Raw genomic sequence first — 27,500 nt, 5'->3', positions numbered from 1 at the left:
TTCTTAGAAGGGAGAGGGCGAGGGCGATGAGAGAGAGAGAGAGGGAGAGGGCGAGGGAAAGGAGAGAGGGAGGGGAGAAGTGAGAGTGGGGGGGTGTTGGCTTGGAAGTGTAGAAAAGATATTAACATGTTTTATGATTACTGCACCATTTTTCTATTTTTTTTTTCTTTTTTTTTCCTTTGTTGACCCATATAAACACTCTCCATTCCCCGTCTCTCTCTCTCTCTCTCTCTCTCTCTCTCTCTCTCTCTCTCTGAATGGTAACGAAAGATGAGCGTGGCAGTGCAAGGGTAAGTTATCTTCACTCTCAGACGGCGGTGGCTGACTACGCCCTCTATTCTGAAACGCGTTACTCTCTCACCATAACCATTTTCAAAGACCACGGACATGTTGAGTTGGGTTCTCAAGAGTGTTTCTCCTGTTGATAATGTAGAAATCTTGTTCATCTCTCACTAGAATCATAAAACCGCCCTTCAGACATGCATACCTTTAACTAGCGCATCTATATCCTCACCAAGAAAGGCCACAGAGATGACCAACCGGCTTTTCAAGAGTGCTTCTCCCGTTAATAAGTAGGAAGTTTGTTAATATGTCTCTAGAATCATACAAAAACCCGTGTACGTTCAATTAGAGTCTTTTGGGTGCAGTGGAAGTGTCGTAGAATAGGGTTTTATATAGGCCCGTATTCTGAAATGCTTTGCTCTCTCACGATCACTGCTTTCCAAAGGCTCCACTTGAAGAGACTAGTTTTTAAGAGCGTTTTTATGTTTCTGATAGATTGGCAAGATTTCTAGTTTATTAAAAAGAGAAACTGTCTTGAAAACCCAGCTAGTTGTCTCTATGGCCTTGAAAAATTGTCGTAATGAAAAGAGGAGGCGTTTCTGAATACTGGATAGCAGCAGGCCAGCCAAGCCCCGGCGATCCGGCGAAAGAGGAAGGCGAGGAGAAGCATAACAAAAATCGATGTAAGTATTTTCGTCCTTCTTATTGATTTTCCCGCCCTCCTGCCTTACCCTGGCCACCGCAGCAGTACCTCCTCTCCCATCCCTCCCAACCTACCCAACCCCAACCTCTGCTACTGCCCCAACACCCTAACTCTTACCCCCGATGATCCCCACCCACCTCCCAGCTTCTGTTATGGCCAATCCCCCCACCACCACCACTTCCTCCTGCTCCTCCTCCTCCACCTCCTCCTCTTCCTGCTCCTCCTTTTCGTCCCTTCCGCCTCCTACACATGCCAACATTGACCCCATTTCCCCGACTACGCTTCCGCTCACCCACCCCTTTCAAATTCAATCTCTAATCCAACCCCACCCATCCTCCTTCCTCCTCCTCCTCCTCCTCCTCCTCCTCCTCCTCCTCTTCCTCCTCCACCACTCCACCGCCTTCAACTCACGTTATCAATACATGAAATTACCCACAATTCCTCCCAGAACCCCCTCACCATCCCAAGAGAACCACCTCACCCCTCCTTCTCTCCCTCCTTACCTTCCCTCTCCACTCTAATATGTTCTATACAGATTAGCCAAAATTCTGCAGGCAGCTTTACAATTAAATTTATTCCTGTATTTTAACGAGAGAGAGAGAGAGAGAGAGAGAGAGAGAGAGAGAGAGAGAGAGAGAGAGAGAGAGAGAGAGAGAGAGAGTATATGAAACGAAAGGAAAAGATGAGACTAAACTATTTCCTGTCAGTGATTTTTTTTATCAAGACTTCCAGATTTACGAGAGAGAGAGAGAGAGAGAGAGAGAGAGAGAGAGAGAGAGAGAGAGAGAGAGAGAGAGAGAGAACCACCCATCCATCATATGCAAAGATTATCCAATACACTTTATTTCCTTAGCCTTCCCTTGCCTCCCATTCACCTCCCGCGACCCCAATTGAGGCGCGCTGACCTCCGCCGACCCTGACCAAGACAGAGAGAGAGAGAGAGAGAGAGAGAGAGAGAGAGAGAGAGAGAGAGAGAGAGAGAAGGAGTGTGTGTGTGTGTGTGTGTGTGTGTGTGTGTGTGTGTGTGTGTGTGTGTGTGTGTGTGTGTGTGTGTGTGTGTTCCTATTTAGACTATTCATTCCATTAACACCTGATCTATCAATTTCAATGCATTACCAACACGACTATGACTATGTAGTATAGGTAGAAATGATGTATAGAAATACAATTTTGATCTATATTGATTTATGTATTTATATTTTCATTTTTGTGTACGTATACTTATATCTAAAATATATTTCATGTTTGTTTTCTGTTTCTGCTAATTAAGGTCATTGTTATTATACATTTACATTATCACTGGTCTGCTAACGAGATTAATCTCTGCAGACCTTATCCATGTTATTGATTCTAATTTTATATATGCATTATTGTATGTTTTTTTTATATGGAATAAACTTGTTGAACTTGAACTTGAACACACACACACACACACACACACTAACACGTGCAATTTAATCTAATGCGGCACTTGATGCAAATGCTGACACGAATACAATAAAATGTATTCAAAGAGCTGATTTACATATGAAAACGTCGGTGCATGAATGAATTACAAAATGCTAAATTTTATTTTTTTAACAAGAGAGAGAGAGAGAGAGAGAGAGAGAGAGAGAGAGAGAGAGAGAGAGAGAGAGAGAGAGAGAGAGAGAGAGAGAGAGAGAGAGAGAGAGAGAGAGCGTGCATAAACACACACACACACACACACACACACACACACACACACACACACACACATAAACACACGTATAAATGCAGTGGGAGAAGAAATTCAATCAAGTCTTGGATCGTGTTTCCTGGCACGCTGCACTCACTGATTCCTTCCTTTGTTACCGTGGTACAATAATTCAACATTCATCATTACAAATCCCATTCAACACCCGTGACTAATGCCGAGCTCATTCCAAATTAAGCATATTCGTCTTTCAATCCAGAAGATGCTGTTCATTAGTCTCCCTTTAGCGGAGAAACGGATTTTGAAATGCTCTGGGCCTTCACAAGACTGATCTCAAAGGGAACATAAAAGATTACTCGCCTTCTCATTGCAGACACAAAGTGTTCATCAAATCATCACCGGAATATTAAAATGATCTTGAAAAGCTCAATAACTTACATAAGAGCTTATCAAAAATATTCCTGACAGGGCATCGAAACTATACTGACAATGTATTTCCCAGCTCAGGTGTCATCGCTGCTCGGCTGTGTGGCGCTTGTTTTATGTTCGAATATATTCACACACACACACACACACACACACACACACACACACACACACACACACACACACACACACACACACACACACACACACACACACACACACACACACACACACACACACACACACACACACACACGGCCCGGTAGCTCAGTGGTTAGAGCGCTGGCTTCACAAGCCAGAAGACCGGGGTTCGATTCCCCGGCCGGGTGGAGATATTTGGGTGTGTCTCCTTTCATGTGTAGCCCCTGTTCACCTAGCAGTGAGTAGGCAATCGAGGAGTTGTGACCTTGTTGTCCCGGTGTGTGGTATGTGCCTGGTCTCAGGCCTATCCCAAGATCGGAAATAATGAGCTCTGAGCTCGTTCCGTAGGGTAACGTCTGGCTGTCTCGTCAGAGACTGCAGCAGATCAAACAGTGAATTACACGTGCTGACCGGAGGTACAGACACCAAGAAATATCAGCAGACGATCATACCTATTCACTCAGCCTTGACCTGATGCTTGGTGCCTCACGACCACACTTACGCGGCCTCTCCCAGACACAGGTGAAGGCTTTCCGTCAGTAGGTTACGAAGCCCCCGTCATGTGGACTGGCCGGACGTGTTTCTTTCTGTTGATAAGCCACGCGTTATAGAATCCTCGTAAAGCATTGAACCTAAGAAAACCAGTTACTGGTGATGTTAGATCATGACCGTTGACCTTAGAAGATCGCTGACGTCTCATTTGTACAGAAAATTTGAACTCCAAAGAACTTTTCGATGACATAAATATGAGTGAAAATAATATGACACTCATTCGTGACCTCAAAACTAACCTGAAAGGTGAGCCATCTGCATCACTGATCTCTCATTAATAAAAGCGGCTGCGGCTCCCACACAGCTTTCCGCTGATGCCAATATGAGCGCCCTAAAATGAAAATTATAGGCATGATTGCAGGATTTCCATTTTCAAGCGGGAACTTTGTCCCCTGAACTACAGAGCCGGAAAATTGTAATTGCGGGCAGCTTTTATTTTGATCCGTCTGGGGCCGATCACCAATCCGCGCCTGCCAGATTTCACCCAGCCTAACCTAACTGTTTCTGATGCCCACACACACACACACACACACACACACACACACACACACACACACACACACACACACACACACACACGGTAAATGTCAGCTAGTAAGTGACAATAACAAAGTGAGTGTTTCGCGCAGCACACTCACATTCACCTGATGGAACACGGTACTGGGATTAGCCACGAGCAGGACGCAGGTATACGCAACACCCATCAAGGCCAACTTAATGGACAAACATGACAGCAACACTTGATTACCTGCCCGGAGAATATGGAGACAGACAGGCAGAGGAGAGAATACGAATTTACTGAACAAAGGGAGAGAGAGAGAGAGGGAGGGGAAAAAAAAAGACGGGAGGGAGGGAGAAAGGTAAACTGAAAAGAGAATATACATGAGAGAAAAAAGAAAGGAAAAGCATCACCGAAGAGGAACAGAAAGACAGAAATGGACAGGGATGTGGGAAATCGCACTCACTGACACACACAAACACACACACACACACACACACACACACACACACACACACACACACATATACACAGGGAAGAGGTGGTTAGAGGGAGAGGGGACTGTGAGGGACAATATTGAAGGTGGTCGCAGTGTCAATGTTTGGATCCCCTGGCTGGCGTTATTACTCTCCCCCCTTTACCCTTTTTTTCCGCCTCTCTACCCCTTCATTCACTATCTCCCATTCTCCTCTCTTTCCTCCCATTCTCTTCTTTCCCTTTATACAGAGGCCTCCCTGCTCCCTCACCCTGCACCCTGTACCCCAATAAGGTACAGTATAACAATGGACTCGTGCTAATAGGTTCATGCAGGTACCAGGTGAACAGTGCAGGTAATAGGTATAGGTGACAGTAATGTTATAGTCTGTGTACTGTAAAATGGCCTCTGGATTTAAAACATATTGTAGATTATTGATAACGTAATTGATTTGATGTGAATAATACTTGTTTTCTGTTGATCATCGCACTTATTACAAGGATAGGTCACAGTTTTCCTCAAGATCTGACAACCACGCATTCCCTGGGACACCATTCAGACCGAGAACCAGGAGCCACTTTAGAGTAGACAGACTATAGTGGTGTTTGAAGGTGCATGGTATAAACAGTGGTATTTTACTCGGCTTTCCCTTGCGCTTCGATGGAGTGAAAGTGTGTTTAGGTGACACTGTTGGAGTTAGGAACAAGAGTTAGAGGAAAAGAAGGATGTAATATTGTCAAAGAAAGTTAAGTACGTAGGTGCCGCGTGTCAAAGTTAGAGGAAGTGAAAATTTATGTTCCAGTGTTAAAAATCAATGAACAGTGTGTTGTATCGAGTCTAATGATTTTCTAAAAGTATTTAGTTACAAACGAGTTTAAATTAACCCCTTCAATACTAGGACACATTTTTACTTTGAGATTTGTGTACAATTGGACCATTTTATTGACATTAGGAAGGGTCTATGGGGGTCAGAAGATTAATGGCCATAGTCTTCACTATTTCAATCCCCCACATGAGTTTCTGAAGCTGTATAAAATAATAAAATCACCTAATAGTTAGCAGAATGAGTATGGAAATGCATACTGAAGGGGTTAAAACAACTGATCTATTACAAAAAGACATACAGGTTTCGAAGGCTTCAATACACGTACCATCATCTCAAACTAACAAGACGCCAAGAAGGAAACAGGATCTGGCTGCTCAACCTTTAGTTCCCAGTCTAGGTCATGGAGGGAATCGACTACATAACCTGTCGTGCCTACCTTGCCTGCCTTCCCCTCGTACAGGAACCCTTGTGTCCTCAGGACGCGGCTGGAGGAGAGGAGGGGCGAGGGGAGGCACCCGAACGACAATTAGCCTGAAGAGAGCAGGGGAGAGAAGTGGAGAGGGGAGGAGAGGGTGTCATTATCATATTAACTCTGTCTGTGTGGTCCAGGAAGGAGATGCAGACCGCCTTGTGTGGACCTCAAGGCGTGTGTTGTCTTTTTTTTCCTTAGGGAAGTAATTATCTGTGAGGTTTTATTGTAATTGGGTGATGTGTGTGTGTGTGTGTGTGTGTGTGTGTGTGTGTGTGTGTGTGTGTGTGTGTGTGTGTGTGTGTGTGTGTGTGTGTGTGTGTGTTTGCCTTGATGTTCAGATGAGGTCTACCTGTTTATCTCTCTCTCTCTCTCTCTCTCTCTCTCTCTCTCTCTCTCTCTCTCTCTCTCTCTCTCTCTCTCCTTATCTATCTATCCACCCACCTACTCACCCATCTACCTATCTACCCATCTATCTACAAAACGAAGTAAAGAGAGCAGAGGTGCAGGTCAACGCCAGCAGACAGTGTACCTAAAAGCGGCCAAATCCTAAATCCTTCCAGCACGCCGAACTGCGCCACCAAATCGATCCCAGGAAGAATAAACACGAATGCTGCGAGATGCGAATAGCGTTTCGTGATTTGCAGTGAGGATTTAAAGCCAAGCGAGCTTCACGACATGGCTGGTGATTAGAGATGGCACTAAGAATATATCATGAAATTGTTATATGAAGAAAAAAAGAAGCAGTTTCAAGACGTTTCACCTGCTTCTTGGTTCGGGATTAGCACCTCAGTGGTCATATTTTCTTGTTTTCATTGGCCAGAGATACTGTTACATAAAACGTGGATTACAATAGCCGTTTTTTTTTCCTGTATTCTATTCTTACAACAATCTTGCTTTGTCTTTGCGATCAGTCTCTCAGAAGCTGCTACAGAGTAAATACATGAGTGAATGTATGAATAAGTAAACAAAGAAAGGAAAGAAAGAAAGAAAGAAAGAAAGAAAGAGAAAGAAAGAAAGAAAGAAAAAGTGAATAAATAGAAAAGAACAAATGAATAAATAAATAAGTAAAAAAAATAGATACAATAGATAAAAAAAAGACAAAAATGGATAAACACAAACATTGAATCATATGGCCGTTACATTTGCGGGATTCTGCCAAGTAAGACACGGATCTCAGGTGTGATGTGATCTGGTATTCAGGAAGCACCTTGAAGGTACACCACCTGGAACCAGATTTCTATTGTAAGACTTGGTAATGTATAATGTTAATTACTATAGGTGTTCTGCTCTCTCTCTCTCTCTCTCTCTCTCTCTCTCTCTCTCTCTCTCTCTCTCTCTCTCTCTCTCAATTAGTAAGTCCCTTAGGTGCAAGAGAAAGGAGTTATTGTCGCATTCCTAATAGCCAACAAAGGCCTATAAGTCTTCTCTGCCACGCCTCCTCCTCCTCCTCCTCCTCTTCCTCCTATTTTCCTCCTCCTCCAGCAGGTGTGCGGTTCACAGGTGTCACCCTTCCTTCACGTGCTCCTCATCATGACACAGATGACGCTGAGGTTCGTAAGTAGCGAGGAATGTTAGTAATATGGGAAGGTTTGTGTTTATTTCAAAACTCATAATGGTGCCACCAAGAAACACGGCCAAATTGCCAGACGTACGATTTAAGTCTTATTCATTCATCTTTCTTGCTGAAGATGACTACAACTGTAAAGATAAACGGTACTGGATTCAAGAGTACGTTGGTATAAGCGTATACAGGTAGATGGAGTGAAAAGGAAAGGTTGGTGTTATTAGTTTTACCGAAGTGTCTGCGCGGTACGACACTTCCCCCAATTTCGCGGGCCGGGTGATGTCCTGGGCCGTGGTAAGCTACTCGTCACTTGCCGTGCTGTAACTTTATCCTCTGTTTCAAAGTTCACGCTCTCCACCGCCTTCCTCCTCCTTCTCTCCCTTGGCTACTCAAAGGTAAGACCAGCACAACTGTTTCTCATACACAAACTTTACCACGTGTCGCCTGGCAATAGCTATGGGGAACTTGGCACTAGCAAGGAAACAAGGCGGAGAGAATAGAGGCAAGTAAACACTACCAAAATGTGTCTGTTTTTAATGCCCCGCGCCAAAAAACCTTTCGCTGAGTATCACATGACGAGTCTTTGCTATTTGGCTTGACACACGCGCCGTCAGTAGTGTGTTTGTTGCTTCCCTGCTGTGTTTATCAGTGTCCACAGCGTATGGCACAACCGTATCCGGCCCCTACACACACACGCGCGCGTTCAGGAAAAGGAAACATGTTACATAATTATTGTCTCAGTGGATTCTATTGCAGAAGGCTTCGTATGTTCCAATTAGAAGCGAATCAGTGAAGAGCCCTTGTATTGAATGGAGAAGGATGGAGGGAAGGACTTAAGGATGGAAGGAAGAGATAGAGGGAGTCATCTCGAGAAGTGTGGAGGGTCAGCGACGTTTGTGTGTGTGTGTGTGTGTGTGTTACTGGGACACGTGGAGAGGACTTGCGCCTACATCTTTAATGAGAGGAATTGGTGGCGGGCGTGGAGACAAATAAATATAGGTGACAGGCCGGCGTGAGGTGATGCATTCTGAGGGAGTGGCAGACGGAGGGGGATGGTTAAGGGGGCGGGAAAGCGGCGTGATGGGGCAGACACACGGACAAGTGGGAATGACGCGACGGAAGAAGGGAGGCCTGATAACAGATCTGCGGAGAGAGAGAGAGAGAGAGAGAGAGAGAGAGAGAGAGAGAGAGAGAGAGAGAGAGAGAGATAAAATAATTCATTAAACTATAAGTAAACTTAATTTATTAGGTTAACATTTTACACACTTCATCTTAACTTGGAAAAACGTAGTGCTCTCCTCCCTCTCTCTCTCTCTCTCTCTCTCTCTCTCTCTCTCTCTCTCTCTCTCTCTCTCTCTCTCTCTCTCTCAAACACACACACATGGGGTCTTCGGGAGCGGTGGGCAATCCTCGTACCGTTACTTGTGTCGTGTCCTTGGCAATGAATTCTGCTACCACCACCATCGCCGCCACCACCACTGCTACTGCGTCCCGGCGAGGCGAGAAGCGGGGCCAGGTGAAGGTCAGGCTGGGGGCGGCGGACAGGTGGTGGTCAATGGAAGCACGTGACACTCGGTGGAAAAAGAAATCAGAGCCTGTGGTAACGTAACTGAGAAGAGTCCGTCTGTTGTCCATTCATGAGTAGTTGAAAGTACTTCGCGTCCTTGAAACACCACCACCACCACTACCACCATCGCCGCCACCACCACTATTGCAGCCGTCAGGGCCACAGGAGAGAAGCGGGTTCCTAGCATACCAGTGGGTTAATCAATAGAAAACGCTGTGTGTGTGTGTGTGTGTGTGTGTGTGTGTGTGTGTGTGTGTGTGTGTGTGTGTGTGTGTGTAGCAGATCGAAGTCTTGCCTATTCATTTGCGTCTATCCTTATTCTCTTACCGTGTCTTCGTTTCTCTTCATCTCATTGTGGTTGTCATAATTTCTCTCTCTCTCTCTCTCTCTCTCTCTCTCTCTCTCTCTCTCTCTCTCTCTCTCTCTCTCTCTCTCTAACTTTCAGTGTTATTTTCTCTCAGTATCTTTGTTTCTTTTTTCTTGTCTCATTGTCCTCATTTCTTTCTCTCTCCGTGCTTGAAGAAAATTTACGATTTCGAAATATTTTCATTTTCCTCTCTCTCTCTCTCTCTCTCTCTCTCTCTCTCTCTCTCTCTCTCTCTCTCTCTCTCATCTAGTCCCTCAAGCTGTTGCAATGCCCTTCTTTCTGTCTGTCCCTCTCAGCATCCTTTCCCGCTACCTCCCAACTAGTTTAAAAAAGGGACTGCCACATGAAGTTCTGATGCCTTCCTGCAGCTTCATTTATTTCCTTAACGTTCTTACATTTGTATTGTACACATGTCTCTGTCTAGCATCTTTACAAATGTCAGGCTCTAATGGAAGTTGTTACAGTTTTCAATGGCGCTTTCATGATTCTAGTGAGTTTGACAAGACTTTACACTGACTAGGAAAGAAAACTACTCATGACAACCTGACCTATATTTGTGAGCTGAGGAAATACGTATGACGAAAGCTCAAGCAGTTTCAGAACGCTACGAGGTTTGTGTTATTTATCTCAGTGACCTAACACCATTTTGTGCATTTCTGTTCCCTCTTTATTCTACACAATGGCTTCCTTCCGTGCCTGTTCCAACCAACTCGCTGTATGTGAATTCTTTCTCTTTCTTTTTTCCCATTGAGTTTTTCTTTGTTCGTTCTGTCCTTTCATCCTACTTGTTTTTTTTTTTAAATTTTTTTATTCATTCTACTTTTTTATGTAAGAGAGGAGGACTGGTCAAACGCAAGAAAAATATAGAGAAAAAAGGCCCACTCAGTTGCCAGTCTTCTTAAAGAGCCGATAGGATTAGCCAAAGAATAGGGACATATGTCTTGAAATTTATCAAGCTGTCTTCTTGTCTCTTTATTTGTTTTTTTCTTACTTTTTGTGTTAATTTGTTTCTCTCTTGTTTACTTCTAAGTTGTTGTTTTATACCATCCTTTTTTTATATATTTGTTTATCTATTATCTCTCTCTCTCTCTCTCTCTCTCTCTCTCTCTTTTTACACACGTGCATTTGAAGGTGAGCCACGGACGCACAGAGTCAAGGAAAGAGAGAAAGGGAGCAAGGAGGGAGGGCGGGAGGGAAGAGGTCGCCACTCACTCCGCCAGGTGACTCAACGTTGTCTGCGTCACTAGGTGTAGTTATCAGAACTTTTAGAAAGGCTTGGGGATCCACGTCCGGGAAAACAAAAAAATGATGCAACGTTCACTTCGTCCTCAAACACTGCCACTACTAGGAATGAGTCACGATGGATGGATGTTTTATTTTTCCTATTCTTTTTTTTTACTTACTTAGTTTGTTTTGTGAGTTGAGTGTAGTTGTTATTGTTGTACTGCCATAACATCCTATTCGTTGTTTGTATGTGCAGCGTGAGGGGCGAGGAGGACATGAACACGATGGGCGTTGGTGATGAGAGGCGTGGGAAGAGAGGGAAGCTACGGGAAGTATTACAGAGGCTCGGGTGATGAATGGCAGTGACGTGCACCAGTTAACACTAATGCCCTCCATTCACTCTCCCGTGGACTGCAATTAAGTTAGAAGATTACTTACACGTTTAGTCTTTGCCTCGTGGAATTGGGAAACCCTATAATGGCTTTGTATCTTTGGCAGCATACTTTTCAATGTTTCTCCGCCTTACTGCTGCCATCAACTGCATCTTTTGATAAATTTCGTGGAGCTTCGTGGGATGTTTAAAAAATGACCTCATGATTCCAGTAATAAGAGTATAATCGTGTCAACCCGTACTCAGAAACACTTTGCTCTCTCACCACGATTATTTGAAAAGGCCACACGGATGATTAGACGATTTTTTAAGTGTGTTTTCCAGTAAGTAATGTAGAAAACCTGGTAATTTTTTATTCAAACCATAAAAATGCCCTTAAAAACTCGTGTAATTTCAACTAAAGTCATTTGAAAATACTGGAGATGCTACGCAGAAGTGTTTCATAATAGGGTCCTTGGGTCGGGGTGGCCGGGACAGAACCCACTGTACCACTCATCTTTCCTCGGGGCTGGGTCGTAAACGAGTGTCCGGGGGAGAGTAAGGGCGGGAGGCTGAGGGAGGTAGACCGTAGTAGCTTGGGGTTACATTGTATCGTGTGTCTTGGGGTAAGGAATTCAACAGTCACTAATCACAGGGATGTATTTTGGCGGCCCATTCTTTACTTTATAATTAGTTCTCCGTGAAATTCTGGTAAACAGGAGAAGGATAGAATTTGGTAGGACATCAGCAGGTAAATAGAGTGGAGATGAAATTTATTGGTAGAGTACGGTATGAATGAAAGCAGTGACGGGGTGGAGGGAGAGGGACGGTGAGAATCTTATGAAAAGCACCGTGTAAGGAAGCCTTTTGTGGGCGTAGCCAGGATATGAGATAGACCCTTATCTGGTCCCTCACACACACACACACACACACACACACACACACACACACACACACACACACATAAGCGAGTAAGTTTTTTTTCTGAAGTAGGAAAGTGTCACCTCGATGAAAGTGAGACATTTCTGACAGCTTTTTAGAAACAAAATTTTGCTGGGGTAGGAGAAAACCACCAGAATCGTGGCTGGAGAGTCAAATAGGTGGTGGCGGTGTGGTGGTGGTGGTACTGCTTATCTCTCAGTCATTTGTTGAAAGTTTCCCGCCACACTCGACTCTCAAGGCAATCAGAGCTGGAGTGTCTAGAGCACCATTTTCCTTAGGTTGCTTAATTATTTATCAGTGGTGAACGAAATGAATATATAAGATGAAAATAGATTAAAAACGTAGATAAGATCAATGAAATCAGAGAGAGAGAGAGAGAGAGAGAGAGAGAGAGAGAGAGAGAGAGAGAGAGAGAGAGAGAGAGAGAGAGAGAGAGAGAGAGAGAGAGAGAGAAAGTAAGAAAAAAAGAAAGAAAGAAAGAAAGAAAGAAAGAGAGCGAGCCAGATTCCTTCCTTATTGGCTCACACACACACACACACACACACACACACACACACACACACACACACACACACACACACACACACACACACACACACACACACACACATGCCATGACCTACGCAAGTAAAACTGCGGTGGTGGTCTCGTGCATTTTTAGTCCATGATTTCAGAGGATTAGGGATCAGATCAGCCAGGTCACCCAGTCACCCCTTTGCCCTTTCCTCCCTTCTTCCCCCCACACCCCACATAATGATTAGCCGGAAAATAAATGCAATCATATTTTTTCTTATTTTTTCTTTCTCCTGACGCGTGTCTCGTGAATATCATAGAAATATCTTACTGCCTTGCATATCTGATGTGCACCGCAAGTATTAGGTCGCGTGCAATTATTATGAAGGCGAGAAGGAGGGGAAGGTGTTGGCTGCTGATTGCACGGTGTGAGGGAATAAGCGAGTAGTGGGCGAGTGGGCGGAGGGCTTGGCAGTGGCAATGTCATGGAGGAAAAGGAGGAGGCGGAGGGAGAGGAGGAAGAGGAGGAAAAAATGTGAGTGTGTTTATGTGAGTGCGTGTCTCTATATTATGTGCACGTGTTCATGTTAAAGCGTATACAAATTAACAAGCTCAAATTCATGTAACTAATTCAAAGAGCCACAATCGTGTCCACTGTACAAACAAGACTACTATCGAGACTCCTAACAACATCAGGCGCCACTCTGCTCCGCCACCTGCAGCAAAGGAAACTTTACACACCATCTTTGTCCCTAACGATGTGTGGTGCGTGTAATGTAAACTAGTACCACGAGCGAAGAATAGAGATCTTCACGAGGCTAAAAAAGACGAGAGTGATCTGAAGGCCTGGATGAGGCAATGGGTAAAATCTAATATTCAGAACAGAGGTCTTTTTCAACAATAAGGTTAAATTCATAGATGAGAGAGTACAAGAGTTGAAGTTTGTGTGATTTGAAGGCCGAGGGTATTAATAGACAAGCCCAAATATTCTGAATAGTTATAATGAACCAATCCTTGTGAAAACTCGAGTTAGAGTAAAAACAACCATTAGGTAATTGAATGTCATCCTGTAACATTAATAGACAAATTATAATTATGACGTACATATGCAAATTGATTTCGCTTAATTCGCATTCAGCGGTTACCAGGTAATGTCTCTTAACTCCTTCAATACTGGGTCACATTTTTATCAAGATTAGACCATTTTATTGACATTAGGAAGGGTCTATGGAGATCAAAAATTTAATGGCCAGTCTTTATTATTTTAATTCCCCACATAAGTTTCTGAAGCTGTGTAAAATCACCAAGCAGTAAGCAGAATGAATATGGAAATGCGTCATAGTACTGAGGGGGTTAAGTGACCTTCTCCATGACGAATTACATAAAAAAAAACCCCCAGAATTTAATGCTACCTAAAAAACATTCTCCACTTAAACACAAGAATTCTTTCCATTTAACTATCACGGCAATGGAAAGAAAAGTGGCTGTCAGTAAAGATGGCAATCTCAGACTTGATTCACAGCTGGGAGTCAAGAATACCTGATCTTACAGAGGACTTGAAACCATAACCTTTGCAATCCCCGACGTTTGGCCCTTTTACTGCTGCAAAATGTATCTCATGCCTTGAAAGTCCTTTTTAAAACACACACACACACACACACACACACACACACACACACACACACACACACACACACACACACACACACACACACACACACACACACACACACACACACACACATGCCATGACCTACGCAAGTAAAACTGCGGTGGTGGTCTCGTGCATTTTTAGTCCATGATTTCAGAGGATTAGGGATCAGATCAGCCAGGTCACCCAGTCACCCCTTTGCCCTTTCCTCCCTTCTTCCCCCTACACCCCACATAATGATTAGCCGGAAAATAAATGCAATCATATTTTTTCCTATTTTTTCTTTCTCCTGACGCGTGTCTCGTGAATATCATAGAAATATCTTACTGCCTTGCATATCTGATGTGCACCGCAAGTATTAGGTCACGTGCAATTATTATGAAGGGGAGGAGGGGAAGGTGTTGGCTGCTGATTGCACGGTGTGAGGGAATAAGCGAGTAGTGGGCGAGTGGGCGGAGGGCTTGGCAGTGGCAATGTCATGGAGGAAAAGGAGGAGGCGGAGGGAGAGGAGGAAGAGGAGGAAAAAATGTGAGTGTGTTTATGTGAGTGCGTGTCTCTATATTATGTGCACGTGTTCATGTTAAAGCGTATACAAATTAACAAGCTCAAATTCATGTAACTAATTCAAAGAGCCACAATCGTGTCCACTGTACAAACAAGACTACTATCGAGACTCCTAACAACATCAGGCGCCACTCTGCTCCGCCACCTGCAGCAAAGGAAACTTTATACACCATCTTTGTCCCTAACGATGTGTGGTGCGTGTAATGTAAACTAGTACCACGAGCGAAGAATAGAGATCTTCACGAGGCTAAAAAAGACGAGAGTGATCTGAAGGCCTGGATGAGGCAATGGGTAAAATCTAATATTCAGAACAGAGGTCTTTTTCAACAATAAGACTAAATTCATAGATGAGAGAGTACAAGAGTTGAAGTTTGTGTGATTTGAAGGCCGAGGGTATTAATAGACAAGCCCAAATATTCTGAATAGTTATAATGAACCAATCCTTGTGAAAACTCGAGTTAGAGTAAAAACAACCATTAGGTAATTGAATGTCATCCTGTAACATTAATAGACAAATTATAATTATGACGTACATATGCAAATTGATTTCGCTTAATTCGCATTCAGCGGTTACCAGGTAATGTCTCTTAACTCCTTCAATACTGGGTCACATTTTTATCAAGACACTTGTGTATGATTAGACCATTTTATTGACATTAGGAAGGGTCTATGGAGATCAAAAATTTAATGGCCAGTCTTTACTATTTTAATTTCCCACATAAGTTTCTGAAGCTGTGTAAAATCACCAAGCAGTAAGCAGAATGAATATGGAAATGCGTCATAGTACTGAGGGGGTTAAGTGACCTTCTCCATGACGAAGTACATAAAAAAAAAAAAAAAAAAAAAATGAATTTAATGGTACCTAAAAAACATTCTCCACTTAAACACAAGATTTCTTTCCATTAAACTATCACGGCGATGGAAAGAAAAGTGGCTGTCAGTAAAGATGGCAATCTCAGACTTGATTCACAGCTGGGAGTCAAGAATACCTGATCTTACAGAGGACTTGAAACCATAACTTTTGCAACCCCCGACGTTTGGCCCTTTTACTGCTGCAAAATGTATCTCATGCCTTGAAACTCCTTTTTAAAACACACACACACACACACACACACACACACACACACACACACACACACACACACACACACACACACAAGAAGGTCGCCGCTGAAGCTAACACACGTCATATGCACGTCAAAAGAATAAATAAAAACACTTAATGAAATCACCCCGCCATGGATACCAGAGACTCGCCACAGCTGTGAATGAACTTAGCCTGAAGCAACGTAATGAACACACAAGTAATTTAATCACGAATAGAAAACGACAGTCATGTGGCTACTGATTATCGTCTGGGATCCCGCCGCGGCCGCCAGCCATGCACGACGCGGGCTGGGGGCGGGGGGGTTGAGGGCTAGGGACGACTGACGCTTCATGACAGACACACACAAACTGAGGCGCCGTGTAATGCTCATGACAATAATTTAATGCATATGGATCGGTGTTAATCCTGTTTTTGTTATTTGCTGGTGTTTGGCAGTTCAAGAGAGAGAGAGAGAGAGAGAGAGAGAGAGAGAGAGAGAGTGGTGATCAGAGGCAGGGACGAAGAAATCTAAAACACTCCTTGAAAATTCGCATGAGTGGCAGGGAAGGCAGTGACGTAACTAATATTTTGATTGGCGATATATGAAACAAGTATTGCCAGCTGGAAATCTACAGTACACAACCCTCCCCCTTATCTTGTCTGAACTTAAAATGCACTGCCAGACTGAGCGAGGAAAACAGACGTGAATTTAGAATAAGAGGATTTATGTAACAATGCTCTATCTTCTGCATATCAATAACACCAGTGCGGATCTCCCACGCTTCTCGCCCCAAGGATCTCTCGCCAAAGTTCCTCCACAATGCCTGCCAATGTGTCTGTTATGAAGTGCGTCCTTGAAACTTTCTTGAAATGGAGACACAGAACAAACGAACAAACATTCACTTTACTGTATCATAATTGAATCCTCTCCATCTTATTTTCAAACCCTCTAGTTCTGTCTGTCTGTTTACGTCCTCTCTCTCTCTCTCTCTCTCTCTCTCTCTCTCTCTCTCTCTCTCTCTCTCTCTCTCTCTCTCTCTCTCTGTGCAGCACGTCAAGAGGATTAATCAAAGACGCTATGATGTGATGTGCTGTGACGGCAGTTCGGAAAATCTTCACTCAGTTCGCCTTTATCAGTCCCAGAGTCCTCCTTTCATGTGTCTTCCTTCTTCTTGCGTGTTTATTTTTCAACTCAACACCCGCCTCTCTCTCTCTCTCTCTCTCTCTCTCTCTCTCTCTCTCTCTCTCTCTCTCTCTCTCTCTCTCTCTCTCTCTCTCTCTCTCTCTCTCTCTCTCTACCTCTCGCCCTTCTTCCCCGCCTTCTTCAAAATATTGTGGTCGATTTCCGCGTGACGTCATTACAGAAGAGAGTAAGTCTTCGTCATAAGTACAATAGAAATGGAATAAAAGCAAAAAGAAAACACTTACCGCAATGAGAGAGAGAGAGAGAGAGAGAGAGAGAGAGAGAGAGAGACGCAAAAAACTCCCCATACAAGTAACTAAGCAACTAGAAAAAAAAAAAACAATGCAAGGAACGCACAATGACAAGGAATGAGAGTGAAACGAAAAAAAGAGAGAATGAGCGGAAGACGAGCCGTTAGAGAGGAGAGACGAGACCAGGATATGAGAGAGAGAAAAAAAAAAATAGACCAGATAAAGGAATACAATATGAGACCTCTTAAATCCCCTCTTGCGTCGTTCACTGGTCTGTATTCTGTATTCAGGTCAACTTCTAAGAGGTTCTAGTGGAAGTTATTGGCCATTTTCAAGTGTTTTTCTCGATCCCAGAGAGAGTTTAACAAGCGATACACATTGCGGATAGGAAAAAAAAAAACACACTCGTGGAAATCTTATAAACTTTGCGCCCTTTAAAATCAGTCGTGGTGGAAGAAAAAGAAAGCGCTGAAGAGTGAAGGAATCTAAGAAGGAAATTATATTGTCAACAGAGAAGGAAACGATGCTGGATAGTTTAACAAGCTCTTTGCACTACCAAGAGAAAAAAAGTCGAAAAACCTGTAGCCTTTAAAAACAAAAGAAAAGGATACTACCAATATAAAAATTCTTGAAAACCTGTAGCCTTTAAAAGTAAAAAAAAAAGATCATTAACAATAAGAAGAAAAAAACACCCTTGAAAATATGTAGCCATTGAAAATAAAAGAAAAAAACACAAACAATTAAAAAACTATTTTCGAAAACCTGTAGCTTTTGAAAATAAAATTGAAGAACACTACCAACACGAAAAACACTCGTGGAAACCTGTAGCCTTTGAATATAAAAGAAGAAAGCGTTGAAGAATTAAGGAGTTATAGTTTAACAAGCATTATTCATTGCCAACACGAAAAAAAAAAAAAAACACCCTATTCGTCTCTGTAACCTCTGAAAATAGGCGTGATGTGAGAAGAAAGCGCTGAACAGTCAAGGAACAATAATTTATCAAGCACTGAAACAAAACACCCATGAAAACGTCACTATTGATCTCTGTAGCCTGTGAAAGTAGTCGAGATGCGAGAAGAAAGCACTGAAGGTTACTCGAACAAACCACTTCCTCTCTCTTGCAGGTCCGTCTTACGCTCAATGGTCTGCGGACGCTATCTCCCACTCAATTATTACTTCTTGACATTTCCCTTGACCTTCGAATACCAACGAGACCTCAAGGGAAAGTGTTGTGTTTTGGATCAGATAAAAGCTTTTTTGTACGTACATAGTCACTTTATGTCTTATCATGGAGATATTTCCTTAATTCTTAATTCTTGTATCTTATCAATTCTTGAGGGAGAGAGAGAGAGAGAGAGAGAGAGAGAGAGAGAGAGAGAGAGAGAGAGAGAGATTTTGTATCTTATCATATTGGTATTGCGATTATAAACAGATAAGAAATTAATGACTTGAAGCGCGTCATTCAAATAATCAACTCTGTTGACAAGAGAACGATTGACATCTTCATGCACACCGAGGAAGCCTGAAGCAAGGAGCGGGAAGTAAAGACACGGAGGAAGGGAAAGGAGCAGGTCTCAGCATAGAAGGATTGACCAATTTCTATAAGAGCGGCGTCTGCAGGCTTGGTGGTGGCTGAGGGTTAATAGAAACTCCTTCCTCTGCTCACGTCAGCACGCTCCCACGTCGCGGAGGGTACTAAGGAGGGGTACTGGAGCTTCAAGGAGGACCAGAGAGATTTTCTAGAAGTGCCGAAGGTCAATAACGCAGCACAAAAAAAAAAAAATAGTGATAAGAAATAGTAATAAGGTAAAATACATAGGATAAATGGAGGAATGAGTAAATACACACCTAATAATAAATAAATAAGTGAAAGAAAAATTATTGAAAAGGACGCTTATAATCTGCAGAGAGATCGCCTTCGATGACAAGTTTAATATCACAGCAAGCCTTTTTTTTTCTTTTGTTTTCCTTTGACCAGATTCATCTCTTTCATGAAAAAAAAAAAAAAAAAAACATTGGTTCAGCTCTCCATTGCTTCACACTGCCACAGCAACGCTCACAGCAAATTGACGTGTAATCGAGCAGCGGACAGGAAACCCTGATAGAGGTTTCCTGTTCAGCGAGCCGCCACCAAATGTTTACCGTGTGTTTGCTGTCTCTTGTGTGAATGACGAGTGAGCGTTACACCTGACGCCTTCTTAAACCTCAGTGCTCACGTTACCGCTCCTCTGAATGCGGTAAATGACAACACAAACAGATACAGATAAGGCTATCAAAATAATTTATTGAGGGAAGTATGAATTAATAACGAGAGAAGGAAAAATTGAGACACTGTTAGGGAGGAGGAGGGGCTTGGTAATGAGGGGGGTGGTGGTGATGGCTGGTTGGCGCGGCATACTAAGTAGGTAGAGCGATCGTTTCCAGCAGCCAGCAGCACCTCCGTCAAGGTTTCCGGGAGGGAGGTTTTATTCCCGTGTAGATGATTACACTCAAGCAAATAATTCTTATACTGAAATACCAAGAACCCAACAAAGACAAAGCAACGAAGAACACATATTTAAACAAAACTATCTCTAATCTCGTCGCGCGGAAGTCACGATAAGTGTAGAAAACGAAACACAAATGGTGGGAATCAGGAACAGGGGAAATGTTGGGCGAGTAATTTTCCCTGCAACAATGAGAAGGATTTCCCAGCACACGCGAGGTGAATTGCACGCCTCAACTGCGGTAAGTGGGAGGCATTGTGGGGATGACACTTGAACTATTAAGGCTGATGGCGTGAGGAGGGTCGAGTGTGCTGCAGGAAGGATGGCCCGGTGGATGTGCTGTGTTGTCCTGAGCGATGGGTCAACACGTGTGGCATCAAGGACCTTTAGTGCCTCGTGGTATTAAGGCTCTACTCTTTGAAGATTATTTTCAAACGTCAGAAAGAACTGTCCATATTATCTCGCTGGTGATTTTAACTCCTTCAGTACCATTCTGCTTACTATTTGGTGATTTTATACAGCTTCAGAAATTCAGGTTGGGGATTAGAATAGTGAAGACTGTGGCCATTAATCTTCTGACCTCCACAGACTCTTCCTAATGTAAATAAAATGGTCTAATCGTACACATATCTCAAGGAAAAATGCATATTACCATTTGAAGGAGTTAATATTAGTGATGCAGGATTTTTATCAAACTCTCACAGCGTAGAACCATGAACACATTTTTGAAGGTCTTCCAAAATTCTATCATGATTACGTTCAGATAAAGAGAATTGGTCAAAAGTACGAGCCAGGACAGGTGGACAGGACAGCGTAGCCCTAATAGGTTAACATTCAGAAGTGGCTGACAGATTAACACCAGCTGCACCAACCGTCAACAACACACACTAAGCGTCACTACAACTATGCTGAGATTAGACGGACGGTTGACTTACATGTGAGAAAAGAGTGACTGAAAATTTTCTTCATGCGTGAGATGAAATAAAACAATGATAAAAACAATAGTATATAACTTTTTAAAGACTTGTGACACCTAAAACAAAAACAAAAAAAGAAAAAAAAAACCACCGAGACAGGTACAAACAATCTCCCAAAAGACAAAAATAAGACCAGTAAAATATTTGTCTTTACGGAGAAAACAAATGAAACACCGATAACAAAATAAGAACACAACACTGAAGACAACTAAGCAACACACAAATGTAATACACACCACACTCAACAAAGACTATAAGAAGAAGAAACAAGTTGCGAGACGGCGCTGCTACTATGTTACTCGTCAAGGTCACGAGAAGATCCAAGAGCCTGCCTGTGTGTGTGTGTGTGTGTGTGTGTGTGTGTGTGTGTGTGTGTGTGTGTGTGTGTGTGAGAGAGAGAGAGAGAGAGAGAGAGAGAGAGAGAGAGAGAGAGAGAGAGAGAGAGAGAGAGAGAGAGAGAGAGAGAGAGAGAGAGATACTGTCGAGAAAGGAAGGAAACATTGATAATAAGACTAATTACACAGAAACACCCACCGCATACCGGACACTTATAGAAGTAGTAACAGTAGCAGTAGCAGTAGTAGTAGTAGTAGGAGTAGGAGTAGTAGTAGTAGTAGTAGTAGTAGTAGTAGTAGTAGTAGTAGTAGTAGTAGTAGTAGTAGTAGTAGTAGTAGTAGTAGTAAACAAAACCTATACCTTATTCAGCACTCAACCATTTGGAGAAAACGCGGACGAAGTGTGATTTAAATTGAGAGAGAGAGAGAGAGAGAGAGAGAGAGAGAGAGAGAGAGAGGTGGGGTTGGTTACTGGAGGCTGTGTGGTGGAGGACAGTTTAGTGGCTTGAGGGAGCGGTAGAGGGTGGGAGGCTGCGGTCCGGACACTTGTTCACTATCCCTCCCCTTCCTCCTCTCCCTCTACTTCCCTCCCCTCCCTTCTTCCCTCCATTACCTCACCCCTCCCTCCTTCCTCCCCATCTCCTCCTTCCTTCAAGGCACCTTTTATCCCATTCTTCCCTTCCTTGTCTCTTTCTCACTACCTCTCTTTCCTTTATCCTCTTTATTCCTCCTTCCTTCTTTCTTTAATTTTCTTTCCTCTCTTTTATGTTTTTCGCGTCTTATCTTTTTCTCCCTCCATTCAGTTCCTTCTTCTCTCTCTCTCACTATTCGTTTCATCTTATTCCTCTTTTATCAGTATTTCTTTCTCACAATGTTCTTCTGTGTGTCTTTAATTTCTTCGATCTCTTCTTCCGTTCACTAAATTCGTCTTTCTCTAATTCCGTAGCTTCGTTTTATTTATTTATTTTTTTTCAGTGAGATCTGCATATTTTTTTTTCTCTTGACTTCCGTATTTATTGGCGCGTTTTTCTGATTACTTTTTTTTTTTATTCCTTCGTGCTCTAATCTCCAATGATTTTTTCCTCCCTCCGTCACTGATTCTGTTTCTTTTTGTTCATCATACTAGAAATGTTACTTCCCTCCTCCTCACTTTTCTCTCTAGTCTCCGCTTTTCCCTCTTCTCCATCCAACTTGATCAATCTTCCTTTCCTTTCACTTTTTTTTTCTCCCTTCCCTCCTCCTCCTCCTCCTCCTCCTCCTCCTCCTCCTCCTCCTCCACCTCCTCCTCCTCCATCAATCTCCATCACCTGCCTATCATCTCCTCCATTCTTTCCTTCAATAACGTTCAGATTTTTCATTTAACTTCTATAAAAATCTACCTCTCTCTCTCTCTCTCTCTCTCAACTTCCCTATTTTCTTCTGTTCCTCCTTACAGAGCACTAGCCCTTCATCCCTTCACCCGATCCCTTTATCTCTTCCCTCTACGTACATCCCTTCTTTTCCTTTTCCTTACCTCCAATTTCTTCCTCCATTCTAGCCCAACCTTTTTGCTCTTTCCAATCCGGTGCAGCGTTATTACTTAGATTCAAACTCCTCATCCTATTCACAAACTTTCGCGTCCTTCTCAGATTAACATCTCCGCGCTCCCTCAACTTGCTCCCCTATCGAGGTCAAGTCTGGTAAGAATTGCACTAAAAGGAAAGAAGGAAGGAAAGAGTGTTGGAAAAAACCTGGTGTTGTAATGGAGGTGAAGGCGTCAAGTGGCATTTCTAACTCCTTCAAGACAAAAAGTGGGTAGGAATCAGAGCTAGCTATCGGAAGGGAGATTTTTAAGACAGTAAGAATTCTGTTAACATGCAGAGTGAGGAAGAGGAGGAGAAGCAGGAAGAGGAGGAGGAGGAGGAGGAGCAGGAGGAGAAGGAAGGAAGGAAGGAAGGAAGGTCACGAGACGGAATGTTAGAATTATTAAATCCACTGTAGAGGGATGGATAATTCCGGCCGAGTGGTTATTATTGTTGTTATTATTATTATTATTATTATTATTATTATTATTATTATTATTACCATCATTATTATTATTGGTAGTGGTAGTAGTAGTAGTAGTAGTAGTAGTAGTAGTAGCAGTAGCAGTAGTAGTAGTAGTAGTAGTGGTAGTAGTAGTAGTAGTAGTAGTAGTAGTAGTAGTAGTAGTAGTAGTAGTAGTAGTAGTAATAGCAGGTATGAAGACATTTATGATCAAATTCTGGATGAACCTTTTCTTATCTTTCTCTGGGAACTGGCATCTTAGTGAACCATTTTTCTACCTTTTTGCTACCCTAAGCCAGTGTCTCTTACATAGGAAAAATATTAATAGCAGCAGTAATAATAGTAGTTGTAAAAGAAGTAAGTTTTTATATCTCTATTTTTTTACTGACCCTTGAAAGAATTTACATACTACGTGAAATGTGAAGCTTGTGTTGCCATGACTGTCGTGTTACTGAGGGAACGAACCGACAGGGAGAGAGAGAGAGAGAGAGAGAGAGAGAGAGAGAGAGAGAGAGAGAGAGAGAGAGAGAGAGAGTGACGGAGACAGGAAATGCGTAGGGGAGGGTGGAAAGGGAGATAGAGAGAAAAGGAGGAAAGTGCAGAGGAGGCAGGAGGGTGGGAATAGAAATGGTAAAATTGTATAAGGATATGAGAGAGAGAGAGAGAGAGAGAGAGAGAGAGAGAGAGAGAGAGAGAGAGAGAGAGATTTGATTCATGTAAATGTTGAACCTCTTTACCATATACAATATACTTTCTCTCTCTCTCTCTCTCTCTCTCTCTCTCTCTCTCTCTCTCTCTCTCTCGGCAGCGTACCATACTGTACCATCGCCTACTATAATTGTTCCATTGTTCCACGTCACGAGTTATCTTTGATCGCCAGCTTCTCTCCTAACACTCCCTCTCTTTCACTCCTTCCCTCTGGCGTTATTCTCTCCTCACTAACCTTCCCCTCTTTCTCGATCCCCGTCCCCCCAACTCTTATCTCCCTTCGCTCTTCTTCCTTTCTACACCCACCTAATGAGAGTCTTTTGAAGTTCCCGAGGCTGCTCCTTTTATCCATCCCCGCCGCACGAATCAACACCACAGGCTCGACCTCAATCATTGGTGACAGAATTAATGTATTTTTTTTATTCCTCGACGAAAAGGTTACCGATCTTTTTGTATACGAGATCGATAAAGTGTTTGTGTGTAGTTCTTATCGGTTTCAAGTGTTTAGATGCTCAAGGTTTGTGGTGATTGGTTCGGTAGTAACTGAGGAGAAGAGGAGGATAGACAAAAGTAGGGTCAAATACTTTTATACTCAAAGCTACGCTGTCTTGTTTTCGTGGGAGGAGTGTCTGGTGGTTATAAAAGAGGAGGTTAGAGAAAAAGAAGCTTGATGATATGCATAAACAGAGACTGGCTTGAAATTAGAGAGGTCTGATTTATGAGTGAATCGATACTGAGAGCACCTGTGTGTTATTAACTCCTTCATTGTCATTTAGCGCATCGCTTCTCAGTCGCACTACTCTCTAAGACATTTTTCTCCTACAACCAACATTAAACCTTATAGTGACTACGAACTGGAAAATGCAATCCCTTAATCCTCCTTTTGTTTTTCTCTCTCCCCTGCGTTCTCGTTAAGATTTCATACGGTGCTTTAAGTATTGTGAAGCATTGCATGTTGGAGTAAAGGAATCGAGAGATATTTACGATTCCTCTTAGTTTATTTGGACGGTGAGATTAGACGCAAAAGCCCAAGGAGAGCGAGGAGGCATTCACACATCCTCGCCTCTTCCCGCGGCTCTCCTCCATAATCCCTTCGAGAATTTTTCCACCTCACCTCAGTCTTTTTTTCCGGCACCACTGATCAGCGCGCGTCTCGAGGCCCTCTGGCGGTGATGGAAGGGTGGCAACGCCTTCTGATCTACAAATACCCTCCGGGTGTTTGTCTCCAAACAACATTGTTAACACCGCCACCATCGCAGCCAGATTAGCCGTTGTTTTTGTTGGTGACGTAGTTACGTGAGGTACAGGTTAGGTTAGGGTTTAAAGGTCTGTTGTTTGAAATATGTTGTATCCATTACCGCACCACCATCACCACCACCACCAGTTTTCGTATCTGCTACCATTACTACTACTACATCTCTTTCCTTTCCCCACCACCACTACAAACTTCTTCATTTCCACCAGCACCACCACCACCACCACCACTACCATTAACAATATTAATAACCACACACAACATAAAAACCCATCTAGCACCAGTCTGTAAAACCTGAGATATTTGCATACCACACAAGGCCTCCCTCATGGCACACATACCAGCGCTTACACGTGACATGCATCATTCATTCCCCTTTGTAGCGCCAAGAGAGCGTAGCAGCGTGGTGGATAAAAGGATGCCAACAAGCTCTTTTAACCCTTTGACTCTGACATACAACAATTCAGCGTAGTAAAAGTAATATATTGAAACTTTTCCCAAGCATTCACAGGAACGAGAGAGAAGAAAAAGAATAGATTATGCAATTTTCACACCAGTACAATGATTGGAGTGGCTGCAGAAGAAAAATTAGATGTCACGGAGTAATTTGTGATTAAGAAGGATGTGTTGAATGAGAGGAAAAGGATTGACGGGAAATGGAAGCAACCTAGCGCACTGTTGTGATACTCGAGAGAACACTGTTGCGAGTCGCTGCTACTGACACATATTGGCGAAACGGTCTGAATCTTGAAGCTGAGCCGCGTGCTTCTGAGGGAGGCAATAAAGGTGCAGGTAGTGAGGAATGTGTGATTTTGTGAGGGTGTGTTGGCGTGAGACTGTTGAGTGTTGGGTGACTGCGTGGCTCAGTGGGGACGGCACTCATTCACCGCTTTGTTGCTATGCTTGCTTCACTAATAAAGGCCATCACAAACACACACACACATACACACACACACACACACACACACACACACACACACACACACACACACACACACACACACACACACACACACACAAGTAATAGGTCTCCCAGGTGGCGGCCGACCCTCCTCTTCCTTTAAGTATAAGCAGTAATAACAAGTCTTGATGAGGAACGCAATGAGGCCAAGTGTTGTTTTACATGCAGGAGGCGGCGCCTGGTGTGGGGCGGCGGGCCCGGGCAGAGCAAGGAGGGGTCATGCCACATCTCAGCTAGTATTTAACATGTCTTTGCTACCGATTTCACACCACCCCAACGCAGCACATAATAGGTCTTGCATACGTCCAAAGTGAATTTTCAGCGCGTTCTGCCCAATTTCACAAGAGTAGGCTAGTGCTGGTGCTATGGTTAGGTGTTAAAGAAAGCTAAATAAAGGAGTCTGTTAACTGAAGTGGTGATGAATGATGATAATGAAAAGTTCAAGGATTCTGATAACAGTGATAGTAAAAAGTAATGTACAGTATATCATGGAAGAGATACTAAAAAACGTATGACCAATTCAACAATAACAACGACCACAACGACAACATCCCTGTCAAAACCAAATGAACAAACTCACGAACACAAACCAACATTGAGAACAAGCAGCCTTTCCTACATACCTGGTTCACACGCATACATGTGTCGGAAGCTGTTGGTGTGTGTGTGTGTGTGTGTGTGTGTGTGTGTGTGTGTGTGTGTGTGTGTGTGTGTGTGTGTGTGTGTGTGTGTGTGTGTGAGTGTGTGTCTTCTCTCTCTGCTTGTTAAAGAAAAAGAGGTAATCTTTAATCTATGCGTCATGAGTGGGAAGACTGAGTGAAAAGTGACATGCAAGGAATGTTGTGTAATGGTTCACGGCAGCGGTGGTGGATTTGCGCAGGAGATGCAACGAATGGGAGTGACACATTGCGATGAATCCGAGGAACTGGAGAGAGTGAAGATTCGTCCACGGCGGAAATCCCTGACGCTCTGGAGAATGCCAAAGAAGAATATTAGATGAGGTAGCATGACTTCTCTGACAAGGCACTCCATCCATCACTACAGTCCAACACACGAATACAAAGATCATTGCACTACTACGTAAATCTTATACATTTTGATCTTTAAAAATTTAGCAAGTAGTAAAGTTAAATATAATAATGTAAAGGAAAGGTAAGAATGTCTACATCCACTCCTTCCTTTTAACATCACATGCAAACATAAAGATTTCCTTCCTTAGTTGAAACGAGAACAAGTGCCTATGTTATAACTAGAGATGTAAGGGTAAAGTGCAATCTTCCTCATCTACTCCCTCACTCCATCCATCTCCTCGAGCGAAGGAATCCATCCTCTCGTTCATCTCCCAACCCGCAAAAATGTCTCGGTCTGAGTTAATTAGACGAGGCAGCACCATGGCAGACACGGTGAAGAGGCAGAGGC

At 43.1% G+C, this 27,500-nt stretch overlaps 1 protein-coding gene across 1 annotated transcript in view; it reads left to right on the top strand.

Annotated features, from left to right (window-relative positions):
• The first annotated feature begins 7,889 nt into the window (after window positions 1-7,889).
• LOC123505572 (hematopoietic prostaglandin D synthase-like) overlaps window positions 7,890-27,500 on the top strand; it is a 72,782-nt gene continuing 53,171 nt past the window's right edge. The window contains exon 1 of the mRNA XM_045257048.1: window positions 7,890-8,010. The gene's annotated coding sequence lies outside the window, so the exon portion shown is untranslated. The remainder of the gene's footprint in view (window positions 8,011-27,500) is intronic.

Source organism: Portunus trituberculatus, chromosome 18 (genome assembly GCF_017591435.1).
Source record: "Portunus trituberculatus isolate SZX2019 chromosome 18, ASM1759143v1, whole genome shotgun sequence".
Taxonomy (NCBI): Eukaryota; Metazoa; Arthropoda; class Malacostraca; order Decapoda; family Portunidae; genus Portunus; species Portunus trituberculatus.
Note: the sequence above shows the minus strand (reverse complement) of the source record. Positions and strands in the feature narration are given on the sequence as shown.